This window comes from Macrotis lagotis, chromosome 4 (genome assembly GCF_037893015.1).
Source record: "Macrotis lagotis isolate mMagLag1 chromosome 4, bilby.v1.9.chrom.fasta, whole genome shotgun sequence".
Taxonomy (NCBI): domain Eukaryota; kingdom Metazoa; phylum Chordata; class Mammalia; order Peramelemorphia; family Peramelidae; genus Macrotis; species Macrotis lagotis.
The window spans coordinates 228,373,599-228,400,358 of record NC_133661.1 but is presented as its reverse complement, the minus strand read 5'-3'; the positions used below and the strand labels follow the sequence as shown (position 1 = coordinate 228,400,358).

General features: G+C 36.3%; 1 protein-coding gene and 1 long non-coding RNA gene across 10 annotated transcripts in view; one reads left to right on the top strand and one right to left on the bottom strand.

Annotated features, from left to right (window-relative positions):
* Positions 1–8,833, top strand: part of LOC141522260 (uncharacterized) — an 85,953-nt gene extending 77,120 nt beyond the window's left edge. The window contains exon 4 of the long non-coding RNA XR_012478173.1: positions 5,681–8,833. This is a non-coding gene — a long non-coding RNA (uncharacterized LOC141522260). The remainder of the gene's footprint in view (positions 1–5,680) is intronic.
* The window catches only part of FOXN3 (forkhead box N3), a 487,407-nt gene that overhangs the window by 294,809 nt on the left and 165,838 nt on the right, over positions 1–26,760 (bottom strand). For 8 of the 9 annotated variants that reach the window (XM_074235544.1, XM_074235538.1, XM_074235536.1 and 5 more), the window contains one exon: positions 9,446–9,487. The gene's annotated coding sequence lies outside the window, so the exon portion shown is untranslated. Of the gene's footprint in view, positions 1–3,679; positions 7,361–9,445; positions 9,488–26,760 lie in introns of those variants that run through there. The other variant, XM_074235542.1, reaches the window with a different exon arrangement.

The window sequence follows — 26,760 nt, the reverse complement described above, 5'->3', positions numbered from 1 at the left end:
TTTCTCTCCCCACCCCCACTTCATAAAGAATACTGAAGCTCAGGTGCAAATCCTATAGACCCATAAGCATCAGAGTGTGGTTGCAGATGACTGGTCACTTGATTGTGGTGTAAGATTCAAGTTACTGAGGAAGGCCCAAGCTTCTGGGTTACAGTTCTGCCTCCAACACTATCTAGCTGTATTACTGTATTACAAAGCAGCACAGGGCAATTTGCTCCTGTGTGCCAAAGTTTCCTCCTCTGTCAAAGGAGGCTAATAATACTTTCATTATCTACCTCCAAGAGAGAGGCTTGTTGGTCCTTAAGCAGCACAGAAATGTTAACTAACATATTTCTAGAGGAAGTATCTAATAGAATTGCAAATTCTCTGTCAGACATTCATTCAATAAACATTTATGAAGGACTACGGGCCAAGCACTGTGCTAACTCTGGGGATGCAAAAGTTTAAAAAAACCAAACGGTCTGGGCGGCTAGGTGGCATAGTGGATAAAGCACCGGCCCTGGAGTCAGGAGTACCTGGGTTCAAATCCGGTCTCAGACACTTAATAACTACTACCTAGCTGTGTGGCCTTGGGCAAGCCACTTAACCCCATTTGCCTTGCAAAAAACCTAAAAAAAAAAAGATATCATTATCCAGGTTGGATCAAAATTGGGGGCACAACTCCTTCCAGGTTGAACACTGTTGGTCCCCTGGGGTCTGGTTCCTGGCCAATGGTGGATATACCACATGACATTAGGTTTACTAAGGGCATTTTAGTCTTCTATTGTTGTTCTAGGCTAGTTTTTTATCATACCTATCTAAAGGCCTCCATGACCAGGTTCAAAAGGTATGAGGCATTTACCATATTGGCAATTCCCTCCATACAACTGCCATCTGCCTCCAACATGCCCAGTTCTAGATTCTAGGATTGCCAGTCTCTTACACTAGACTCTAAATTCAAAAAGCTGGGGAATTTATTGTACTACTAGCTTTTTCTTGCTAACTTGGGGGAGCAGGGTCCAGAGATAAAATGGAGGGTTGAAAATAATTTCTAAATGCTAGCTAGGATCAAGCAGGTCCTTGGTCCACCCCATATTTCCGATTTTGTTCTGAATTGGGATGGTCCAAATTGATTAATTTGCTGTAAAGTGCTAATCCAAAATTGTACCAATTTTCAGAATTTTAACCTGGTTTGAATCAAACATATTCATGACTGTCATGTTCTTTTACCTGCCAAAAAGATACATCACCTATGAGGTAGAACTGCTACGTAGTTTTGGTGTTTTCAAGTGACCTAAGGTCATAATAGCCAACCCAGTCCAAAGGGAACCTATATTCCATATTCTAGGGAAGAATGGAGTTGCTGCTCATCTCATTCCACTTCATCTTGCCTAACAAGGAGAGAGTATTTTAAAGATTTTCATCAAAAATGTTATCTGAACTTGAAGTAGCTTCAAGTTACTGAGACTTATTGGACCAACCCAGGGTCACGAGAGGAAGGTTTCAATAGCACACAAAAGACAAGGCAGACCTGAAAGGAGGCAGCCTGCCCTAGGACAGGCAGCCAACTGCCAAACTGTCATTTTGCTCAGTGGCTGAACAGAAGGCTGGTGTAATGACAACGACGAAACTCAGTTAAAGTCTGAAAAGGTGACTAATGAGCTCATTCATGCTGGCTATAAATTATTCACTACAACACTGATCCCACTCAAGACAAACAGCAAAGTAAACTTTAAACACAGACATCTCAGGCCTCCTAAGTAGAGCAAGTTCTGTCTGTAAAACTTTTCACAATAAGAGATACTTGTCTTTCTCTATTCCCATTGTTTCCTCTGTACTTGTTTACTTTTTTTAAACCGCCTTTAATCAAGTTTAAACAGACACAGCTGTTGGGCATTTATTTCTCTGTTGAGTCCCCCCTTTACCCCTCCCATTAGTTATTAGAAGCAATCATGAAGCTCTATATATAGCAGTAAATTATATTCTTTGAAAATTGAAGGCTGACCTTAAAATGAATCCTAGGTCTTCAGAAAGAATATTCATGTGCATGTGGTGGGTGACTGGCACCATTGACACAAAAGGGCGGGGGGAGGGTGTGAAACACAGCAAATCATTCTCAACCATTTATGAAGTAGATTAAGCTCCAGCAATTAACTGTTTGCTGCAAAACACCCCTTTCTAACCTGCCGACATGGGTCATACTGCAGTTAAGACTGCCAAGAAAACTTACAATCTGCAAACCAAATCAAAAAGGAATGCTTTTCTTAGACTTGAAGGGCACTGATAAACAGTACCTCAGGTTTGTTGAGAGGGGGAAAAAAAAGTAGCCCGGACACATGGCTGGAGATAACTTTCCATTTCCTGTTTGATATTAAATAGATACTTTAAACTCTTCTGTTTCTATAAACCATAATGGTTGCTACTGATGTGTTGTTACTAAAAGCAGAATAATTGTTTGTGTAAGCAGTCCATGTTTTTAAAATCCTAAGATAATTTTTAAATCTTGTTATTTACTTCCAGGCTAGAAAAAAGTTAGAACACAGGTAAAAGAAATATCATCATCACCATCACCACCACCAACCACCCTATCCAGCATCAACCACATGGTCAGGTCACATGTGATTGTAACATGTTTGGTCTATTCATTGCATAAATTGTTGCTTCTTTTTTTTAGGGTTTTTTTTTTAAATGCTGTGTCCACCAAACATGCTAGCTATGTGACCTCAGCAAATCACTTAACCTATCAAGGTCTCAGTAAAATTCAGGAGTTGTAAAACCCTGCCTCTTCCCTCTTAAAGCTACAAGTTCATAGATTTGAAGTTAGAAAGGACATTAGAAATCATCTCTACTATCCTTCTCATTTTACAAGTGACAACATTGAGGTCAGGAGAATTAAAGGGATATATTGCAAAGAACAATCCCCAAAATCACATAATGCAATCACAGAGTAATATAAAGGATAACATTTGAATAATCAAAAAAAAAAGTAAAGGAATGAAAATAAATTTGCTTCATACATACCTCTTCAAACTACAGTAAACACGATACCATTATCACAAATTCACTACTGGTCATCTAGTTCAGAGATGTCAAACATGCACTGACCCATATGGAGTCTACAAAACTCCAAAGTGTGGGCCCAAACCAGATTAAAATGTAATTTGGGAATAAGTAAAAAAATAAATTAAAATATTACATTTTAAGGTTGTCAATATGAGAGGTGGGGGGATACTTAGGTAGGTTTTAGAAACCCCCCATCACAATAATGATTTAATTTCTAAATCCCCTAATTTTTCTGATAAGGAAACTAAGACCCCAGAAGTGAAATGACTTGCCCCAGGGTCACATGGGTCATGAGTGACCCAGCTGGGATCTGAAGGTAAATTCTCTGATGTCAAATCCAACACCCTCTGCACTGTATCAGGCAAATTGAATGGTCTCCAAGACCTTATATAACATGTAAGAAATAATACTAAACAAATGAATCAAGCCAAAAATTGAGACTTTCACTTTAAATCTGATATAGAGCCAATTTTTTTTCTTCATGTAAGGATACCCCTTCCACTTTGTTTTCAAATTTGTAGCACATGAAGTGGAAGCTTCTCTAGTCATTTCAGTCATCTGAAATGCAAAGTGATTAAAAAAAAAAACAGGAAAGAAGCCTCTTGCAATATTTATAGTAAAGTACTTTGCCACCTACCGACAGCAATCTGGTTTGCCTTCATGTTCTTAGACTATTTTTTTCCTTCCAAGTTCCTCAATCTAGTAGGAAGTCACTTTTTTCTTTCCGTCGTTTGTGTAGTTTCAGGACCCTTTTGGCTAGTTGGCAAGTAACTTTTTTTTTTAAAAACCCAAAGTAATGGAAAAGTCTGAAACCACCTCACATACAAGTCTCAACTTCTCAGAATCTCTCCACCAGACTAGATTCCTGTACTCTCATAGCTAAGGGGTGTTGGCAAAATATGGCTTTGAAAAGGCAGTCACATGTCCTGCCCCAATAACCTGTCTAACGAGTGAGTTCACCTCACAGTTCATTGGTGGGAAACCACAGAGCTTCCTGCTGGCCCAGCTCCACACCCAGCTCCTGATTTTCCCTAGGAGGACCCAAAGTGATGTCAGATTTGCCACAGGGGAAACTGATGGCATCTGAACCTTTAGAGGCAAAACAGAGAAATGACTTAAGATTCAAAATCTAGAGACTTGTATAGTTTTGATTCTGAACTAGAAGAACCATTATTGCTCATTTCACAGTCCAACATCCTCAAATTACAGATGAGAAATGTAAAGACCAGAGAGGTAAGTGATCTGACCTCAGATTTTCTTGGGATTTTCTGTCTTTTCCTTTGGAGGAGGGAGAAGAGGAAGACATATAAAATAGTGGTTTAAAAAGGTCCCACACAAGGCACAGCTAGGTGGCTTGGTGGATAGGGCACTGGCCCTGGATTTCAGACACTTAATTGCCTAGCTGTATGACCTTGGGCAAGTCACTTAACCCTATTGCCTTAAATAAATTTTTTAAAAATAGGGTGGCTAGGTGGCAAAGTGGATAGAGCACCAGCCCCGGAATCAGGAGGATCTGAGTTCATATCCAGCCTCAGACACATTAATTACCTAGCTGTGAGACCTTAAACAAGTCACTTAACCCCATAGCCTTGCAAAAACAAAACAAAGCAAAAAGGTCCCACATATATTATTTCATTTGAGCCTTCTTTACAATAACCCTTTAAGAAAAATGCTACAGATATTAGTAATATCACTTTACAGAAGAAGAAATTGGGGTTCACAGAGATGGCAAGAGAAGCCTTATTAAACCCAGTTCAGCACTCATCTATTTTTTTTTAGTTTTTTTTGCAAGGCAATGGGGTTAAGTGGCTTGTCCAAGGCCACACAGCTAGGTAATTATTAAGTGTCTGAGGCCAGATTTGTATTCCTGCCACCTAACCCACCCCAACACTCTTATCTATTAAGCAATATGTTTTCTTCCTATTACCTTCTACCTTGTACAATACATATTAGGTAATGTATGTAATGCTCACTGTCAATTTATACTGAGTGCTCCAATGTGTGGTTTGTAGAGTGTCCCAAAAGTCTTACTATTTATTAGTTTTTAGCCATTAAAGTTTTAAAATGCTCTAAGACTTTTCAAATACCTTGTACAAACTTGAGTTCTTGTTGCTAAAATTATTACCATAGAAATTAAATCTCCCCTAGAAGGTTGTAAGTTCCTCAAGAGTAGGGACTGTGTTTTTCATCTTTCCACTTACATACCTGATATATTGGTGCTTGATATATAGATGCTTATGTCATGCAATTAATCCTTGGCCAAATTTTCAATCCAGTGTTCTGTTGTACAGTCAAGGTTTATGAAACAGACCTGTTGCTCATACTATTACAAAATGTGTCTAGCTTGTACATCAGCAGCATATCTTCAGAAAAAGCTAAGAGTTGCTTATCTATTCACTAGATTAACTCCTTATGCAAATGTGGAAATCCATAGCCATTAGTTAAATCCATAAACATTCAAAGTGCAAACATACACACACATAAGTGGCAGTGAAGCAATTATCTTAGTTGCACACCAGGGGGATCCTCCTGAGTCAAATGGCACAGTGTTTTTAAGGGTTGGTGACAGTAGAGAAAAATTCCAGGGTCGATATATATTTGTTTTATCTCTAAATTGCATTCCAATCTTCATTTCCAGGGCCTGGGGTGCTGAATGACACCAGCATTCTTCTTTCAGTTGGAACAAAATGCTGTTGAGTCACAAAGAAAAGATATTCCATCATGCTTCTCCTCCTCTCTACCTCTGTCTTTTTGAAAGTGTGTCCCTCTCTTTAAAGATCCAACTTAAATGTAGCTCTTTGGGTCTCAATTTCCCCTTCTGTAAAATGGTGGAATAGAACCAAATGAACTAAAAGGACTCTTCCAGTTCAGATATATTACATCTCAAGTTTCAACACCCTTTCTGAATTTGATGACTTATACTTTATGCTCTAAATGTCCCAACTAGCTCTAACATTCTAGGTTCTGAGGTCTTATGAGATCCAACAATGATCTTGTAACAATCTGTGAGTTGAGGTCCTTTCTAGTAGTGACAGGGTGTGATTCTGAAGATAAAACATCATACCTTATAAAAAAGCAGTAAACTAGCATATATTAAACACACTCTACAAAAGGCACTGTGCAAAAGTTAAAATAATAAATAAAAATTATAAAAATAAAAATAAGAAAGGAAATGACCATATGATGCGCTTTCCTGGAACAGAGGGAAATAAAACTGGAAATACAAACAGTTTGACGAAAGATTCTGGGCAACAGATCTATGATGGATTATCAAGAAAAAGGTGGGGGGTAGCTAGGTGGTGCAGTGGATAGAGCACCAGCCCTGGAGTCAGGAGGACCTGAGTTAAAATCCAGCCTCAGACACTTAATAACTGCCTAGCTGTGTGACCCTGGGGAAGTCACTTAACCCACTGCCTTAAATTTAAAAAGGGAGGGGGAAAGGATTATGGTCCAGGGAAAAGAACACTAGATATGGATTTGGAGAGGCTGGGTTTAAATTCTGTTTTTTCCTGTTTCTTGTTACAGGGACCTTGGACAAGTTACTTAATCTCCCTAGGTCTCAGTTTCCTCATTTGTAACATAACAAAGTTGGATGAGATAATCTTTAAGGTTTTACCCAGCTTTAAGTCCTATGAAACTTAAGCTATATCCTCTAGGAAGTCTTCTGTTATCTCCCCACCAATACTCCTCACCAGATGAAACTGATCTTTTCCTTTCCTCAGGATTCAAATATACATTTATACACTTATATTCAATTTAACATTATAAATATTTGTAGGTCCTACAAGCCTCCCCATATTTACACATATAAATACCTATATACATATACATGCCTATACATATATGTATACATAGATGTGCTTGTGTAGTTGTGTGTATATGTATGAGAAACTTTAAATTCCACAAGGCAAATACCCCACATTATATTCCTTTGTAGATCTGGGATGGATGATGAGTTAGGCCCAAAATGGAAAAGAAGGGGAAGAACAGACTGAATTGCCTCTGGGAAATTGCAAAGCTACTCTAATGACCTAAGTTTCCTATGAAAGCAAAGGCCTATCTTTTTTTAATACTAACATTCTATTCACATTGCTATACAGCAACAAGACTAAATATCACTGCCTCCAAAGGACTAAAAAAATGATTATCATAACATAGGGCAATGGATAGATGTGATGAATGTGAGAAGCCACAACATATAATCAAATATTATCTCATTTGATTTGTCAAAACAAGATGAATAGCAAGAACATCACTGATACTTGTTCAATGTCAGAAGAAAGCAATAATAATAAGCTACTATTACTACTACTACTACTACTACTACTACTACTAATAATAATAATAATAATAATAACAATGATATCTAACCTTCATATAGCACTTAAAACATTGCACATCTCACAGACACCTCATTTCATCTTCATGGCAACTCTGGAAGGTAGTGTTTTTTTTTAATTTGTCCTCATTTTATTAACAAAGAAACCAAGGCAAAGGATAAGCAACTTGCCCAAGTCACTAAGGCCAGTTTTGAATGTAATTCTGCCCAGACTTCAGGTTCAATACTCTATCCACTGTACCACTGAGATGCCTCAAGTATCAGCACTTTGAGTAGCAAAGTAGTAGAAAGACATGGACTACAGCTAAGATGAATAAGTTTTAGAAGGCCATTGTGGGCAATTAAGGTTGGGTGGTAATCTGCATCAGATCACAGGTCCATAGATTTGATAGATCTCTCATCCCTTAAGAAACTTACATTAACTGGGAGTGAAAACATGTGCATAAATAATTAAAGACAAAACTTAAAACAAGATAAATGGGTGGGAGGGTAACTAACAATAGGAGAGGAAAAGGCACATATTGAAGGTGTTCTATCTTGAAGACTGTTTTGAAGGAAACAGGGTGAAAATGTATTATAGTCAATGCCATAGCTTATGATTCATTCTGGGAATAGGTTCCCTCTTCATGTTCCCCTACTGCAATAACTCCCTTTCTCAAATTCTAACTCAATTCTCTGGCTTTCCCAAGAAACTGTCCCTAATTCCTCCCTCCCAAATTCACAGTGAGAAGTGTCTCTTGGTCCTCTTAACTTCTCACAGTGCCACTCCCAGGTCTAAATCTTTTCTCTAAGTAGAATATATGCCCTTTAAGAGAGGGTCTGGGGTCAAATCAATCCTCCTACATCCAAAACCAAGCACAAAGTACATGTTTAATAAGTTTTTGTTAACATCACTTGGACAAAAATATTCATAGCAGCTCTGTTTGTGGTGGCAAAGAATTGGAAATTAAGTGAATGTCATTCAATTGGGGAATGGCTTAACAAACTGTGGTATATGTATGTCATAGAACATTATTGTTCTATTAGAAACCAGGAGGGATGGGAATTCAGGCCTGAAAGGATTTTGCACGATACTGATACTGAGTGAGATAAGAACAACCAGAAAAACACTGTACACCCTAACAGCAACATGAGGGTGATGATCAACCTTGATGGATTTGCTCATTCCATCAGTGCAACAACCGAGGGACAATTTTGGGCTATCCAGAGAAAGAACTGTGGAGTTTGAACAAAGACCAAGGACTATTACCTTTAATTTAGGGAAAAAAAACTGATATCTTATTGTCTGATCTTCCTATCTCTTATATTTTATGTTTCTTCCTCAAGGATATGATTTCTCTCTCATCACATTCAACTGAGATCAATGTATACCATGGAAACAATGTAAAAACTAACAGAATGCCTTCTATGGGGGGTTGGGCGGAGGGAAGCCAAGAATGAGGGGAGAAATTATGAAACTCAAAATAAATAAAATTTTTCTAAAAAAAAGTTTTTGTTAAATTAACTTGTTCAAAAGTCCATTAGAGGGGTGGCTAGGTGTCACAGTGAATACAGCACCAGCCCTGGAGTCAGGAGTACCTGAGTTCAAATCTGGATTCAGACACTTAATAGTTACATAGCAGTATGGCCTTGGGCAAGCTACTTAACTCCATTGCCTTGCAAAAGAAAAATAGTATTTAATGGAGCTTTGATGTTCAGTGTTTTCCTCAGAAAACCGAGGAAGATCAATTAAGAAGTGACCTACCCAGAGTCATGGTGCAAATATCTGAGATATTATTTGAGAACCATGCTCAAATAGCACTATTCCACCTAAAAATCAACCTTTGCCAACTTTGTTAACAAGTCTAAAATATTGGAAAATATTTACAAAATAAATAAAATATTCAATAGAATATTGATAATGTTAATTCATGAGGTTTATACAGCCAATACACACAGGTAGGGATCCTTTTATATGATTTAAATATCTATTTTAGCTTAATATTCCTCATTTAAAGAATTCTAAAATTTCCATTACAAATTTAACTAATAATTTCAATAAAGGAATAAAATTATATAACATACCCATGAAACTCATCAGCCTTTTTTGTGTAACAGCAACCAAACCTAGTAGGGAGAGACAGAAAAAGAAGTTACCTACAAAATAACCAGCAAATGTAAAAAAAAAAAAAATACATGGGAACCCATCTATCAAGACATAAATAAGGAATCTATAAATAAAAATAAAAAACACTTCTCAGAATTAAGACAAATAATTGGAGTTACATGAATTGCTCATTGCTATGTCATGCCAATATTATAAAGTCAGTACTACCTAAATTAATTTACAGATTCACTTCTATACCAACTAAAACTACCTGAACATTACTTTAGTTTGTTTGTTTTTTTAATTTTTTTTTTTGCAAGGCAATGGGGTTAAGTGGTTTGTCCAAGGCCACATAGCTAGGTAAATATTAAGTGTCTGAGGCCGGATTTGAACTCAGGTATTCCTGACTCCAGGGCTGGTGCTCTATCCGCTGTGCCACCTAGCCGCCCCTGAGCATTACTTTAAAGAATTAGAAAAATAACAAAATTCATTTGGAGAAATAAAAGCTCAAGAATCTCAAAGCAAAAATGAAAAAAATGTAGGAAGGAAGAAAGCCTAAATGTACCAATCTATATAACAAAGCAATAATCATACAAATTATTTGCTACTTGTTGAAAAAATAAAAGTTGATCAATAGAACAAATTAGATACTTAAGACCCAGGAGCAATCTCTCTGTCTCTGTCTCTGTCTCTGTCTCTGTCTCTCTCTCTCTCTCTCACACACACACACACACACACACACACACACACACACACAAATAAAGACATCCTATAGGAATACCTTACTATTTGACAAATACATCAGGGAAAATTGGAAAACAGTCTGTTAGAAATTAAGTATAAACTAATTCTCACATCACAGATCACAGATCACAAAAAGCTCCAAATGGATACAGGATCAAGATATAAAAGGTCATTTTATAAATGAACTAGAGGAAACAAAGATACCTCTTAATACTATGGATGAGAGAATTCTTGACTAATCAAGATAGACTATAGAAAAGAATACTGACAAGAGAAGAAAAAAAATCGACAATTTTCCTTACAAAAAAATTGAAAAGTTGTGACATAAATAAAAGGAGGTCAAAATCTGGGAAAAAATATTTGTAGCAAATTTCTTTGTTAAAAGTCTGATATCCAATATACATAGGAACTATTACAATTATAAAAAACAGTAGTCATTTTCCTAACAAGTGATTAAAGGATATGAACTCAGGGAAGAAATCCAACCCATCCACAATCATAGGAAAAAATTTTCTGAATCAGGAATGGCACTGATTTTGGCATCCTAATTCACACCGTGAATTATAAAGGAAGTAGATTAAAAAAAAGTTCAGGTCTATATTTTTAGTTTGGTTTGGTTTGGGTTTTTTTGGCTGTTGTTGAGAAAACCCTCAGCCATTCACAAGGACCTTATTCTATACCCATTATGGAGTAAATCTTTAGTCTGTGTTAAGACCAGTAGCATCCAGTCATATTAAACCATTTTCTCCCTCCAAATGACAGTTGCATCAGGGCAGAATTTCATCTTGTTCTGGTACCCTAGGAAAAACAAGCCTTCCCACTATGGATGAAAAATAAAGATGGGCTTTGGGGGGAGGAGAGAAAGGACTAGGCAATAATTAATCACTAATATGTGTCCAAAACTGTGCTAAACATTGCAAATGATATGTTATTTGATTCATAAAGTATATGATACATCTTATATTACAGTTGAGGAAGCTGAGACAGAGAGTAAGCAACTGGTCCAGGTCACAAAGCAAGAAAATATCTGAAATCTTATTTGAACCCAGGTTCTCCTAAATCCAGGCTAAACACTCTCTGCACCACCTAGCTACCTCTTATTTAGACTGGAAAACGGTCCATTGCTTTAAAAAAAATGATAATTCCATTTATTTTCTAGGGCTCATCTCAAGAATTTTACTATAAAACTCCCCCCCCCCCAAATCCTTCCCTTTCACTCACTTCCCTTTCAAACCCAATGGGACTACTTGCCATTTCCAGTACATAATATTCCATTTCTCTCTGCTTTATAAATGTTAACTATTATGCCATCTCTCAGTAAACTGCTTGAGAGCAGGGACTATTTAATTATTGTTTTTGGATTCCCAGGGACCAGAACAGAATCTGGAAAATAACAGGAACTTAATAAATAAATGAGTATTGAATAAATGACTTATGAAAAAGGGTCAACATTGGTTCACAATTTAATCTGAATAGGAAGGACTAACTACAGTTCAATGTTTAATACCTACCAGGGACAGCTCCTTGGTTACACTAACCAACTCAACTAACCCCCCCCCAAAAAATATGTAAAATCAAATATGCAAAATGAGAAGATGAGTCTGAGAAAAAAAGCAAAGTGATTGGCAAAGGATTCCTATGGCAGCTCTGGGATTATATTAATACTCTGGCATGCATCCAGGCTGCTGCCATTCACTTGATAGCTTCTCTTCCCACACTGTCCTTCTTTCCTCCTTATACAAGACTAAATTAATCTAGCAAGAGCTCACATGAAGAGTTTCCCAAATTTCCAACATAGATCTTCATCCTGGTTGTTAGTCTAAATTTAGGACAGGCCAACTACATCTCCCATTACTTCTTTTTTGTTGTGTGGGTTTTTTTTTTGCAAGGCAATGGAGTTAAGTGGCTTGCCCAAAGTCACACAGCTAGGTGATTTTTAAGTTTCTGAGGCTGAATTTGAACTCAGGCCCTCCTGACTCCAGGGCCAGTGCTCTGTTCACTGTACCATCCAACCACCCTACCCTCACATTACTTTTTTTTTTTTTTTTTTTTAGGTTTTTGCAAGGCAAATGGGGTTAAGTGGCTTGCCCAAGACCACACAGCTGGGTAATTGTTAAGTATCTGAGACTGAATTTGAAAGCAGGTACTCTTGACTCCAGGGCTGGTGCTTTATCCACTGCGCCACCTAGCCACCCCCTCACATTACTTCTTAATAAAATTGGGCTGTAATAGTGGAGAAGTATGCCAAAGTTAGTTGATGTTTGTCTTTTCTTCTTGAAAAAAGACCATGACATCAGGGAGGTGATGCCATGACAAGCACATGAATTGGATTTGAGTGAGAGGAAGGGGCTGTGCTAAGTCACCAACCTCACTTTCTCTTCCAGTGCCATCTGGGTCCAATGGCCAGATATGAATCAGGTGGACTGGAGATGACCCTGGATACACAGCAATAGCTGGTTGGCAGTTAGATAATGTAAATTCAAATCCAACTTCTTACACATTCTTACTGTACATGTGACCCTGGGCAAATCACTTAATTTAGCCTCAGTTTCTGATTTTTTCAAATTTGAAGACTAGAATACATAAACTCAGTGACCCCTCCAGTTCAAAATCTATGATCCTATGAGTCATATTGTCATTTTACTCCTTCTGTTACAGTTCCACTTTCCATTTATATAAACAGTAGGTATTATTCACAGCCTAACTCATTTCCCACCCCTTCCATGAAACTACTCACACAATCATGAATTTAAGCCCTGGAAAGGAACTTAAAAGTCATCTGGTTCAGATTTCATTTACAGGCAAGAAAATAGAGGCCCAAAGAGATTAAGGAATTTACTCAAAGCTACATAATTAGATGCAGGATTAGTACCAGAAACCTAGTTACCTAACCTCAGATCAACATAGGGTATCACAAAGGTCTTATCCCAGTTTTAAGCTACTAAAGCGGAGTCTTCCATTTTAGTGGCTTAAAACTGCAATAAGATTTTTTTTTCTTACACCTTCCTGTTTTTTGAATTTCTTTTGGGAGCAGCTCAGTAGCAGAGTGACCAGAGGACTGGGGTTAAAATAAAGAAGACATGAGTTCAAATTCAGCCTTAAGATACTTCTAGCTTCAGTAAGACACATACAAACCCTGAGGTAAGTCGTTTAACCTCTGGCTGCCTAGGTTTCCTCAACTATAAAATGGGAATAAATAATACCAGCACCTATATCCTAGGATAATTATTCAATAGTAACTCCATTTGGGGAGTAGTTTAGCCATTTCCATCTTCAGCTGATTTTACAGAGGAGGAAAATGAAATAATCTGGATTAAATGATTCCTATTCAGGGTCACACAGAGAGTGGTTTGCCATTTCCTTCTCCTATTCATTTTACAGAGGAGGAAATTGAGGCAAACAATGATTAAGTGATTTGACCAGGGTCATACAGCTAGAAAGTGTCTGAGGCCAGATCAGGGATTCCTGACTCCAGGGCCTGCACTCTCTACACCGTACCTCCTAGTTTCCCTTTTAATAGCTGTAATAGCTAACATTTATGTAGAATTTGCTGTGTTCTAGGTATTGTGCTAAGTACCTTACAAATAGTAACCACTTTAATCTTCATAAGAATTCCAGGAAGTCAAGTACTAATATCTCATTATTTTTCAGAGGAAGAAATTGAGGCAAACAGAGGTTAAGGGACTTGTCCAGCATCACAGAACTAGCAAGTGACTAGTCCAGATTTGAACTCTGGTCTTTCTGGCACATTCCACTTTGCCACCTGGCTACCATCAATCATCAAGACAACAGTCCTGTGTGGCAAGCACAGAAAAATACTGATGATACAAATTATTGGGGGGGGGGGGGAACCAAAAAAAGAGTTACTGCTGCCATAATGCTGTTTAAGTTAGCTAGGGGGGAACAGTGATAGAATGTTGGGCCTGGAGTCAGGAAGACCTGGTTTGAATTCTAGCTTCAGACACTCACTATCTGTGTGATTCCAGGCAAGTCAGTGAACCTGTCTGCCTCAGTTTCCTCATCTGTAAAATGAGCTAGAGAAGGAAATGGCAACCTACTACAGTAACTTTTCCAACAAAATCCCAAATAAGGTCAAGAAGGGTCACACATGAGCACTGGACAGAACCCAATACAATATATACTAGATAAAACCAGTTTCAGATTCTGGGCAGAGGGCTAGTTCTGACTTGGCTCAATGTAAGAAAAGAAGGTGCTTTAAAAACAACACAAAAAAAATCTTTAAAAGCAGGAGATTTAATATGGGGCTCACCGAAGTAGTCTGGGGAGGGATAGATTTCAGTGGAGGGGTCTATAAACTTAGGAAAAAATTACATTTTTATTTTCACTCATTTGTAACTGAATTTCAGCAATTCCTTCAATCACGTAAAAACATCCTAACTATTGTGCCACATCAAAAATTTTAAATGCTTTCAGAGAAACCTGAGAATTATGATTCAGAATGAGATGAGGAGAACCAAAGGACAATTTTACATTAACAACATTGTAAAGACAGACAACTTTGAAAGACTTGAGAATTCTGCTCAATTCAATGACCAGTCAGGATAATGAAATAAGTTCTTCAACTCTTAAAAGAGAGGTAATGGAATCAGGGTATAGACAAAGGCATAATTTTGGGACACAGACTACATTGTAATTTGTTTTGCTAGACTATGACTATTTATTACAAAGATTTTGATTTTCTTTCTAAAATAGAACAAAAATATTTGTTTCTTTAAAAAAGTACAATTTTAAAACTATTCTTAGAAGGGGTTCATGAATTGTATCCAACTACCAAAAAACAGATCCATGAAACAAAAAATGGCTAATTCCAGGGCCTAATTTATTCCCTCAAATTACTAAGAGAATCAACAAGATTTCAAATAAGTAAGTACTGTGTGTTGATTTCATGACCTCTGTCTCCAACTAAAGAAGTCAAATATTAGATGGAAAGGAAAAAAAAACCAAGTGACCTTTAAATACAAAGCCAAGAGAGAGATTTTGGTGAAAACAAAGGAAATTTTATAGTCTGAGCAGCTTAACACACACACACACACACACACACACACACACACACACACACATACAGATATGTGTGTGTGTATATATATGTGTGTGTATGTATGTATGTATATATATATGTGTGTGTGTATATATATATATATATATATATATATATATATAATATTTTTGTGTATATCTAACTCTATATACAATGCACATAGTCACACACTGTCCCAAAAAGTCTTGGTGCAGTTTAAGGTGATTTAGAGCTTAAACTATTAAAGTTTAAAACCTTGTGTAATAACAACAACAACAACAATAATAATACATGGAGATACAAAGGTAAAAATAAAACTCACTACCCTTAAGTTTTTATTTTATTAGATTTAAAGTTCATTTAATTAAGATAATTTATTAAGATCTATACAAAAACCAAAGTTCAGTTCTTAAAGAGTAAGAACAAATTAATGAATGGAATAGTGGAAAGGTACCAAATTATTCCTCCTTTTATTTCTTTTAAAAGTTTTTTTATTAAAAAAAATTATTCCTTTAATGATTATTGTATTGGTTTAAATTGTTCTAGTAATACTTTTTAAATAAGGAGAGAATTTTCCCCTTCTTGTTTTTGCAACACTATACAGCACAGGGCTTTGAACATGCTAAATGTTCATTAGTAAATATTCACTGAAAAATTTACACTAAGGCATGGCCAACTTATTAGAAGAGATGCTAGGCTTGTAATCAGGAAGATCTTGCTTCAAAATCACCACCTTTGACAAGTGTGGGACCAAGTTGTTTAATCTCTAAGTATCCCAGAGCCTATCTGGTGGAGGGAATTCCCACAGGAAGAGAAGGGAGTTTCTACACCACCACACCAGGACTTCCCCTTGCCACGGAAATCACAGTTGCCTTGCATTCTCTCCAAGAACACTTAGGGGTCGGGAAATACATCTTGGCATGCCAAGAAACTAGGAAGACATAGTACTCTGAAAAGGCATCATAGAGGGGGATAAAAAATAATGGCACTCAAGAGACAAAAGATCTTTGTTCAAATACTCTTACTAACCAAGTTTTACTAACAATGTTACCTAACCTCTAACATGTAACCTTACCTGGCTTTAACTGCCTCATATGTGAAATAAAATAAAATAATAATTGCATTGCCTAAAGAATTATTATAAAGTTCAAAAGATAGAACAGAAATAAGTCTAAACCACAAAGCACTAAGATATATATATATATATATATATATATATATATATATATATATATATATATATCACTGAAACTATTGTGAATACTTTGGTCCTCTATCTTCTAAATCTTACTCCTAATCAGTAACATTTATTTAGCACCCTGGAGTACTTAACACTGTCTTTAACACAGTCTAGCTCCTATCCAAATTAAATAGACATTTTATGGTCTAAACTTCCTAATAACTAACATATTAAAATAATTTAATTCCCCCCCAAACCAGCTGAAATACCTACACTATAAAAAAGAACAATAGAGCAAAATTAGAGGTCTCATTTTTAAAGCTTTCCCTCCCAAACCCCTCATTCAACTTTCCTAGTTCTTATTCCCCTAGAGCTGTTCCTTCATTCCTTTACATTTTAACTTTGTAAAAAAAAAAAATCAAAGAAAATTCTCCTCTAATAAATACCTATATTTTCCATAATTTTCTCAGGATCCCTGAAAGATATTTTGTCTGGGAATGGAAGTCAAGTGTACAATGGATAGAGCACCTGGAAATAGGAAGCTCTGAGCTCAATTCAAGTCTCAGATACCTTCTGATTTGTGTTACCCTAGATAAGTCATTTAACCTGTTTGCCTGTTTTCTCAACTGTAAAATGGAGATAATTACAAGCTCTACCTCTCAGGACCCACTGCATAAATAATTCTTATTCTCTCCCTCCAAGTCATTCTTCCCCTAAGTCTTCCCTGGCAGCTGTTGTCATTCTAATGTGAAAAACTCCATTTACTACCCGTGCTACCAAAGTATGGACAAAATAAAAAAAAAATTCTATTCCCCGTTCTGTTACTGGTTAGGATTTTTTGGTTTGTTTGATTTGGTTTGGTTTGCTTTTTTAAATGATAAAAACTTGGTTTAGAACCACAGAATTTTGAATGACATTTTTTTAAAAAGATCAGAAGGCAGCACAGAAGAAAGTAAGATTATTGTTGGCTTTTTTTGACTGATTTTTATTATTATTTTATTTATGAGAGACTCCAATTAGGCAGTTTGTATTATGTTTTATGAAAAGCAAAACAAATGCCAGTTGTCACTATTTTTGTTGATGATATTGTTCATACATTGTTCTCATTTTTATCTTAAACTATTTTTTTTTGTTTTTTATTTAGTTTTGTTTTGTTTTGCAAGGCAATGGGGTTAAATGGCTTGCCCAAGGCCACACAGCTAGGTAATTATTAAGTGTCTGAGGCCAGATTTGAAATCAGGTACCTCCTGACTCCAGGGCCAGTACTCTACCCACTGCGCCATCTAGCCTCCTCTATCTTAAACTATTTTTTCAACTTTTAGGGTTTAACATATGGATTCATTTGATGTTTGTGTTGGTGTTTTGTAAGTTTAGAATGGAAACTTAAAAGATCTAAATAGTAGGGTTTTGTTTTTTTGTTTTTTTTAAGGAATACATTTTCTTAAAGTAAATGACAAACATCTCATAATGAATGGTTCAGTCAATAGTGCCTTGGAAGTTGTCCTTGTAAAAATATTCATTCCTGGATAGGTGTCAGGTAGGATACACTAAACACATTGGCAATTAGCTTTTTAAAACATTTTATTTTTAAACCTACCTTTTCCTTTCAGGGGAAGGATACATGCCATCCCTAGCACCACTTTCAACAATATGAAAGTTACCTCAGTGTTAATGGAGGTGAGCTTCTCATCATTGGTGAGCTTTTCCAATAACAGATTATTGCAAAGGAGAACAGATATATAGGGAATTTTGTAATTCACTTGTTCCAATTGTAGACAATTTTTCAGGACCCCACTTGAGATTTCTTTTGGCAAACATACTAGAGTGATGTGCCATTTCCTTCTCCTGATCATATTATAGATGAGGAAACTGAGGCAAACAGAAATAAGTGTCTCACCCAGGGTCACATAGCTAGTAAGTATCAGAAGCCAGATGAGGTAACTTCCATAATACTGAAATATCTCTAGTAAAATTTTCTTCAGGTTTTCATTCAGATGTATTAAACAGAAGAGCTAGGGAATCTATTATTGTAAGCCTCTTGGTTTATTTTGTAAAATGAGAAGAGCATTCTACTGGATGACCTCTAAACTCTATTCCAATTCTAGAGCTACAATCCTATGTGATTCTAGTAAATACTCTGTATAAGATAATAACATTCTGAAACATGTAACAATAAGGTAAATATTGTCATAAATGATAGCACAAACTTCTACAACACTTTAAAATTTGGAATTTATTTCCCCTTCATAACAATGAAGTACAACTGTGTGACCCTGGGCAAGTCACTTAACCCTGTATGTCTCAGCTACTCATCTGTAAAAGAGTAGGAAAAGAAACAACAAACCACTTTAGTTCATGAGGAAAAAAATGAAAAATGGGTCTTACCCTCAAGAAATTTACATTCTACTGTGAGTATACAACATATGAACATCTTAGTAAACAAGATAATTTGGTGAGGAAGGAGTCTGGACTAGCATCTAAAGGAATAAGTGAGTTTTGTGTAGAAGATGAAACATGACATAATAAGGCTAGAGACACCTCTCCCAGCTCAGTAGGGGAAACAAATTGGATAACAATAAAGTGAAAAAAATTAGCTCAAGTCCAAATCAACATTCTTTGAACTGATATTTGCAAATGGGATTCTCCTCTTTCATCAGCTCTCATTAATCAATTCTTCATCCTTTCCCCATAGAACCATTGTGCTACCACCCTATCTATTCCCTTTACTGTCTGGCTTCCTTGAGTTTTGGGGCTTTCTGGCCCTCAATCTCAAACATCAGTTTCTCAAATTCTTCCTGCTCCTCAATTCTCTTCTCTGATGTCTGCTGAAATGATTTCTGAAATATGGAACCACTAAGTCCCTCTATAGTTGTTTTTTCTTTTTCTCATCATTGATCTTTTGGAACCAAGATTGCATTCAAGCAGAATTCTAATATTGTATGCTGTTACCTTATTTCTTCTTTCTTTAGCAAGAATCACCTCTGCAAATTTTTTCATGTTTCTCTGAAATCCTCATATTCATAGCCAATAATATTCCATTGCATTCATATGCAACATTTTTTGGCTGTTCTTCCAATCAATGAGATCATATTTTACTTCCAGTTTTTAACTTCTACAAGAATGGCTTTAAATATTAAACATTTTATTTAATTTTTTATTCATTTAAAAATTTATTTTTAATTTTAATAAACAAAAAATTATTTAACTTATATATTAAATACTTTAAAAATTTTGGTCATTAACATTTTTTTTGGATTGCTGGGTCAAAGGTTACAAATTATCTAGCAATTTCTCTTATATCATGCCAAATGGCTTTCCAGATTAATCAAAATAATTCAGTTTCACCAAAAGTGTAATACCTATCTTCTCGCAGACTCTCCAACACTATTTCTGCTTTAATTCTCTTTGCCAGTCAATAAAAGTATGAAGTAAAACCTCACCCTATGTGATTGGAAAAACATCTGATTCCTATAAGCTAAGTAGCATGCCAAAGAAATTTGCACACTCGCAAACCCAGTAGATTCTTCTGGATATTCCCTCAGAATGCCAAACCCTTCTGGATAAATAGCATCCCCACAGAGATCTGTATGGAGCATGCTGGCATCATCTATGCCTTATTCACCTTTTCTATAAATATCTGCAATTAAAACTGAATGGCCAAATCAGCAGAACAAGAACAGTGTACGTCACAGCTGGAAAGAAGGAAAGAAGACAACAAAACCAGGAGGCAAAGAACTTCAGACACTCCTAGAAGGGAACATGGGGGGGGATTTATTCATTTTTTGTTTACTAGTTATTGTTTATAATTCACCTGAGGATTTATGGAGGTTTTTTAAAGTTTATACATTTCTTAAATTTAAAAATTTTTTTTAATCAAGAAAAATTCCCTGGCTCTCTCTCCTACCTTCCTCCCATCTACTCTTTATTGAGAAAGAAAGAAAAGCAAAACCTCTTTTACAAATATGTACAGTCAAGCAAAACAAATTCCTGAAATTAGCTATAACAAAATAAAGAAATGAATCTCAATCTTTATTCTGAGTAGGACAGAAATAGCCAGTTATCAGGAATTCTCTGGTATCACATGTGGTCGTTGTATTGATTAGAGTTCCTAAGTTTTTCAAAATTGTTTATCTTTATGGATTTCACTCACTATTTATCTGGCTGCTAATTTTTGTTGATGGCTATTAAATTTATAACTGACAAATTATTTCAAGGTAGAAAAAAAGTTGAGGAAATAGAGGAAAAGGAGGAAGAAGAGAAGAAAAATTAAAGTAAAATTATTAACAAAACTTAATATAATTAAATATAACATCTTTAAGATAAATAATAGAGCAGTTAGGTGGCACAGTGGATAGAGCACCAGCCCAGGAGTCAAAAGTACCTGAGTTCAAATCCAGCCTCAGACACTTAATAATTGCCTAGCTGTGTGACCTTGTGCAAGTTACTCAACCCTATTACCTTAAATAAAAAAAAAGATAAATAATAAAACCTAAATAATTAAAAATGTACCACCCCCAATTATTTTATCCCTTTTCTACCCACTTAAAATGACTAAAATAAAATCTAAATGAATCTGTATATCCCAAAGCTTTCCAATCAATAGCCCACCATCACCACATCTTGGTCTTCTTGGAAGGCTTTAGGAAGTCATTTGTTCAAATAGCTCTTAAGCTCTTTCCATACTCTGGCCTAGACCCTGAACTGCTAGCCTTCATTATGAAATCAGAATCTTTTCCATAGTCAGAAATTTTCAAGTCTATGCCTTCTCTTTTCTTTAATCTCTCTGAGGCAGTACGCTGATGGAAGGTGCCACCTACAGAGAAATTCCTGGTATTGAAACCCATATTTAATCACCCTTACTCTTTCATTCTCTCCTGACCATTCTAGAGACCATTACTTCTCTCTTCCCTTTCCCTTGCTCTCTCCATCATCTGCCTTTGACCAAAAAAAAATTGACTTAAGAGAGAATTCTTCAGTTTCTTTGAGGAAACAGGGAGAAAGAAAAGAGAAAGAGAACAGAAGTTGGGGGAACAAAGAGATTTCTCCCTTCTCCAACAATGAGTTCAGAAAACTGGGATCAAATTCTCTATTTCCTATAGATTAACTCATGCTATATAACTCCCTTCTACTTTCTCTTAAATGGAAGTCTTTCCTCTTCTTCCTAGTGCAGAACTCTAACTAATAATTTTCATGTTTTGGTGTAGTGGAAGGAATATCAGATTTAACATCACAAAACTTTGGTTCACATTCTGGTTCTTCACTTCACTACCAGTACAACAAGGACCAAGTCATGTAACCATTCTGCGTCTCAGGTTGCTCAGCTTAAAAGTGAAAAGACTGGAAGAAATGATCACTAAGGACTCTTCTATGAACCTTTTGGGCAAAAAAATGGAGGAAGAAGAAAATCATTCTATGTCTTTTTGATATACATATAATTTCATATTTAATAGTTTTTAAAGGAAAAATTCATGTTAACATCCAAACTTTTTCTTAGACTAACAGTCACATTAAAAAAACCCCCAGCATTTTGTGGACCACAAATTGAGAAAATATTAATCAAGCCTCACTGTCTACCATCAAGTAATTTCACTGTGTAACCTGTCACTAAACATTTTCCACAGCAGTTGAAAGCTGAAGAGAATATAGGTGTTCAAAAAAACCATGTCCTGGTTTTACTACAATTTGAACAAAACAGAATTCAGTTAAACCTGAAATGCCAAAATGCAAAGCTGACATTTGGAATCCATCCAACTAGAGGTGGGGGAGAGAGAAGGGCATCTTTTAAGGGATGCTCTACAGCTTAAATTGAAGCAATGGAAGAGTTGTCATATCCACCACACTAAACTCTCATAATCAAGCCAACCAAATTGGTAGCTACAGCAGATATCTCCTATGTTCAGAATTATGGAGGACGGACTATAATTAGAAAGCAAGTAAGGTTCATGGGGAAGTATAACAAACTCCTATTTTAGAGTTTACACTTCTCTTTCTCTTTGTCTCTCCCACACATATATACATATATATTCACTATAAAGAAGGAAATATAAACACAATTATCGCCATTTTACAAAGGAGAAAAGTGACGTCTAGGGAAAGGAACTGACTTGCTCTGAGTCACAATGTTAAATTACAAAGTCCTTTGGAAATCAAGTTCAGTTCCTTCATTATGGCAGCTAAGTGGCACTGTGATTAGATGCTAGCCTAGGGTCTGTACTCAAAAAAGACCTAAGATCAAATCCAGCTTCAGACACTCACTAGTTGTATGACCCTGAGCAAGTCATTTAATCTCTGTGTGCTTCAATTTTATCAATTATGAAATAAATATAACTTCAGTACCTACTTCCCAGAGTTGTTGTGATGATCACTATTGTGTAGAGATGCTATTTGTAAAGTGATTAGCACTTATAAATGTTAGCTAGCTGTTATACAAATTACAGAGGAGGAAACTGAGACACAGGAAAACAAAGTGTAATCCAGAGTAATATAAAGAATATAGGATTGGGACAGCAAGGGGCACAGTAGATAGAGTACTGGCCCTGGAGTCAGGAGGACCTGAGTTCAAAGCCAGCCTCAGACACTTAATGATTACTTAGCTGTGTGACCTTGGGCAAGTCACTTAACCCCACTGCCTTGCAAAAAAATATATATATATACATATATGTGTGTGTGTGTGTGTGTGTGTGTGTATATATATGATTTGCACTCCAAAAGGGCAATAAAAACGTGCATACCCTTTGATCCAACAATACCTCTACTGGGTCTATACCCTGAAGAGATTATGAAAAAGGTTAAAAATATCACTCCTTTGAAAATATTCATAGTATTTTTTGTTTATTGTGGAAAAGAAATGCAAAGCCAGTGAATGACCATCAATTGGAGAATGGCTGAACAAATAATGGTATATGTACATTATGGAACTATTGTTCTATTAGACACCAGCAACTGATGCTGAACTAGATGAGCAGAACCAGAAGAACATTATACACCCTAACAGTAACAAAGGGGTGATAATCAATCTTAATGGACTTGCTCATTCTATCAGTGCAACAATTAGGGACAATTTTAGGGTATGTTTGACGGAGAATACCATCTGTATCCAGAGAAAGAACAGGGGAGTTAAAACAAAGACCAAAGACTATTACTTTCAATTAAAAAAAAAGTTCTCTTATGTATTACATAATTTTGCTATCTCTAATATTTTATTTTTTCCTCAAGGATATGATTTTTCTCTCAACACATTCAATTTTGATCAATGTACAGCATGGAAACAATGTAAACATTATTAGACTGCCTTCCGTGGGAAGGTGGGGGAAAGGAAGGGGGGACTTGTAAAATTCAATACCTTACCAAAAAATAAGTAGAAACTATTATTGTATATAATTGGAAAATAAATAAAATATCTATATATATAAAAAAGAATACAGAATTTGGAGATGGAGGACACCAAATTTGGATCTTTGTTCTGCCAACTACTACTACATGGTCTTCAGATTTCTCCATTTCTCAAAGAGAGATGGATTTTCTGACATCTAAAGCATTCAAAGTTCTCAATCTGTAATTCTATGTTTTCTTCTCTGAATATATTCTCAAAAGGAAACTTAAGTGGTATAGAATGTAAAGGGATAAGCCTGGAATCAGGAAGACTCAAGTTCAAATCTGACATCAGACACTTATTAACTGTGTGACTCTAGCCAAATTACTTAACGCTATTTGCCTCAGTTTCTTCATTTGTAAAATGAGTAAATGACAAACTACTCCTAGGACTTTGCCAAGAAAACCCCAATGGGGTCACAGTCAGACAGGACTGAAACAACTGAATAAGACACCTGGGCAAATCACTTAATCTCTGTCTCAGTTTCTTCAGATTGTTGACAAGATGAAACAAGATAATAACTGGATAATGTCTAGAATATTATAATTATTTAATAAATATCTATTTCCTTTCTTCCTTCTTCATAAGCTGAATGCAAAGGTTTCCAAGTATCAGTCTGCTTTTTTTTTTTTTTTAGGTATTTTGCAAGGCAAATGGGGTTAAGTGCCTTGCCCAAGGCCACACAGCTAGGTAATTATTAAGTGTCTGAGGCCAGATTTGAACTCAGGTACTCCTGACTCCAGGGCCTGTACTCTATCCACTCTGCCAACTAGCCACCCCAAGTATCATTCTGAATGTCATTTTCAAAGAAACAGCCTGAAGATTAAGCAATAATGATATTCAAAGAAAAGGCAGTTGGAAAATTTGGTTCTTGTACAAAAGTTCCCAAAAGGGCAAGTTGTAGCTAGGGGAAAAAAGGCATATTGACTTCATTTTTCACAAGAAAGACCTGAAAACTGGAAAGTTAATCCCCAGCTATGGTTCCTCCTTAATTCAGCAAATAACCACTTTAAGGGTCTCAGTTTCCTTTCCTGTCAAATGAAGATGGAGATCCAGATATGTTCACTGCCTTTCATTTTTAAAATCACATCTTCATTCACTGTGGCCTAGTGCCCTTTGAGGAAACTCTCCTCACCCTACCAAGAACTATTTTAGGGGCAGCCACCTGGTGCAATGGATAGAGTACCAACCATGGAGTCAGGAGGACCTGGGTTCAAAATTGACCTCAGACACTTAATCATTAACCTAGTTGGGACAAGTCACTTAACCCCAGTGCCTTGCAAAATAAATGAATAAAGAATTATTTTATCTTAAGAGTTCAACTTCCAAGGTCAAGATTATAAGAACTGTCACAGTGAGAACTGTCAGAAGGAACGGGGTGGGGGTGGGGGCAGCAGTAAGAAGCCAGTGAAGACGATGCCTTCATTCTCTTTGGTCAGGTAGCTATCTGGGTATGGAAGCAAAGTCTAAATACTGCTAAAGAAACTTTGCCAAACTAGAAACTTACATTTAAGCTACAGTAGAAAGGGACTTAGAATATGCTACCTCAGCCCTTCCACTACCCCATCCCCTCCTACCAACCCATGAGCATCTGGGGGCTTCAAAAATGTCTTTCGATTCATTTGGCCTGTAAAGATCAAATGAATCAGCAGTCCAGAGCTTATGGGCAACTCTCCAGTAAACCAATCAGCATGAACATGTAATGCTGGAGAAAAAAATTATTGGGAAAGGCCCAGACTTGAGTTTCAGGTTTCCAAAAGCTGAGATAAAAACCTATTAAGAAATACTTATCTAAAATGCACTGGCTTTGCTTTTAACCCTTTAGTATAAGGAAAGTACATTATTCCATACAAAAGGAAAAAGAAGTCAACACATTCATCTTGCACCACGGGATCCATGGTCCTTGTTACTTCTCTAATCACCACACTCTGGTTCTCCATCCTGCTCCCCAAAGTCCTGACACCTGACACCCCAAGAACATTGAGATCTAGGACTGGCAGAAAGATCATAGCCTAGAGAGCAGAAGGGAACTTAAAAAATAACTCATTCCAATCTCTGTCTCTCTCTCTCTTATTTAACAAAAGAGGAAACAGGAGGCCAGGAGGTTGGCTAAGAAATGGACCCAAGGTTACACAGATTCTCAAATAGCAGAAGAGCTGGGATTTGAATCCTGGTTGTATAGTCTCTAGCATTCTTTGCTGAATACCATATCACTGCCTCCACAACTGTGGGTTTTCTGTGTGTTATAGGGATGCAGAAAGAGAATAAGCATTTATAAAGTACCTACTCCATGTGGGGCATTATGTTAAGGGCTTTGTTTGTTTTACAAAAATTATTTTAATAAATAGAATCAACAAGACTTGTAATCAATTTGGATGGGGGCAAAGGGGAGGGTGAATGGGTGAGGATGACATCTCCATTTCAAGCCCAAATGACTGACTGGAAGGATCATGATATTCTCCAAAGTAATAAGTAATAAGAGAGAGAAAGAAGAATTTTTGGCAGTTAGAAAAATTAGTTCAATTTGGGACACGTGGAATTTAAGATGTCAATAGGACATCCAGTTTGAGATATCCAATAGGCAGTTAGAATTACAAACTAGTGGTCAGGAGAGAGACTAGGGCTGGACATATAAATTTGAGAATCATCTGCATAGATATAAATAATTACCTAAAAGAGGGCCAAAGACAACAAATGGTAACTAAGAAGGAATGATCAGTCAGGTATGAGAACAAGAGAGAACAGGGTTTTATAAATCTAGAGATGAGGGTATCAAGGAGAAAGAGTGACCTACTTAACTACTTTGTATGTATTTATATTTTTGTTCATATTTATGATGTCTATATTTCATATGTATTTAGGATAACCTCCAGTAAGATTTATAAGCATTGTAAAGGAATTTGTTTCATTCTTTATATTCATCTTCCTCAAATGAATGCTTAATAAAATAACTGATTGA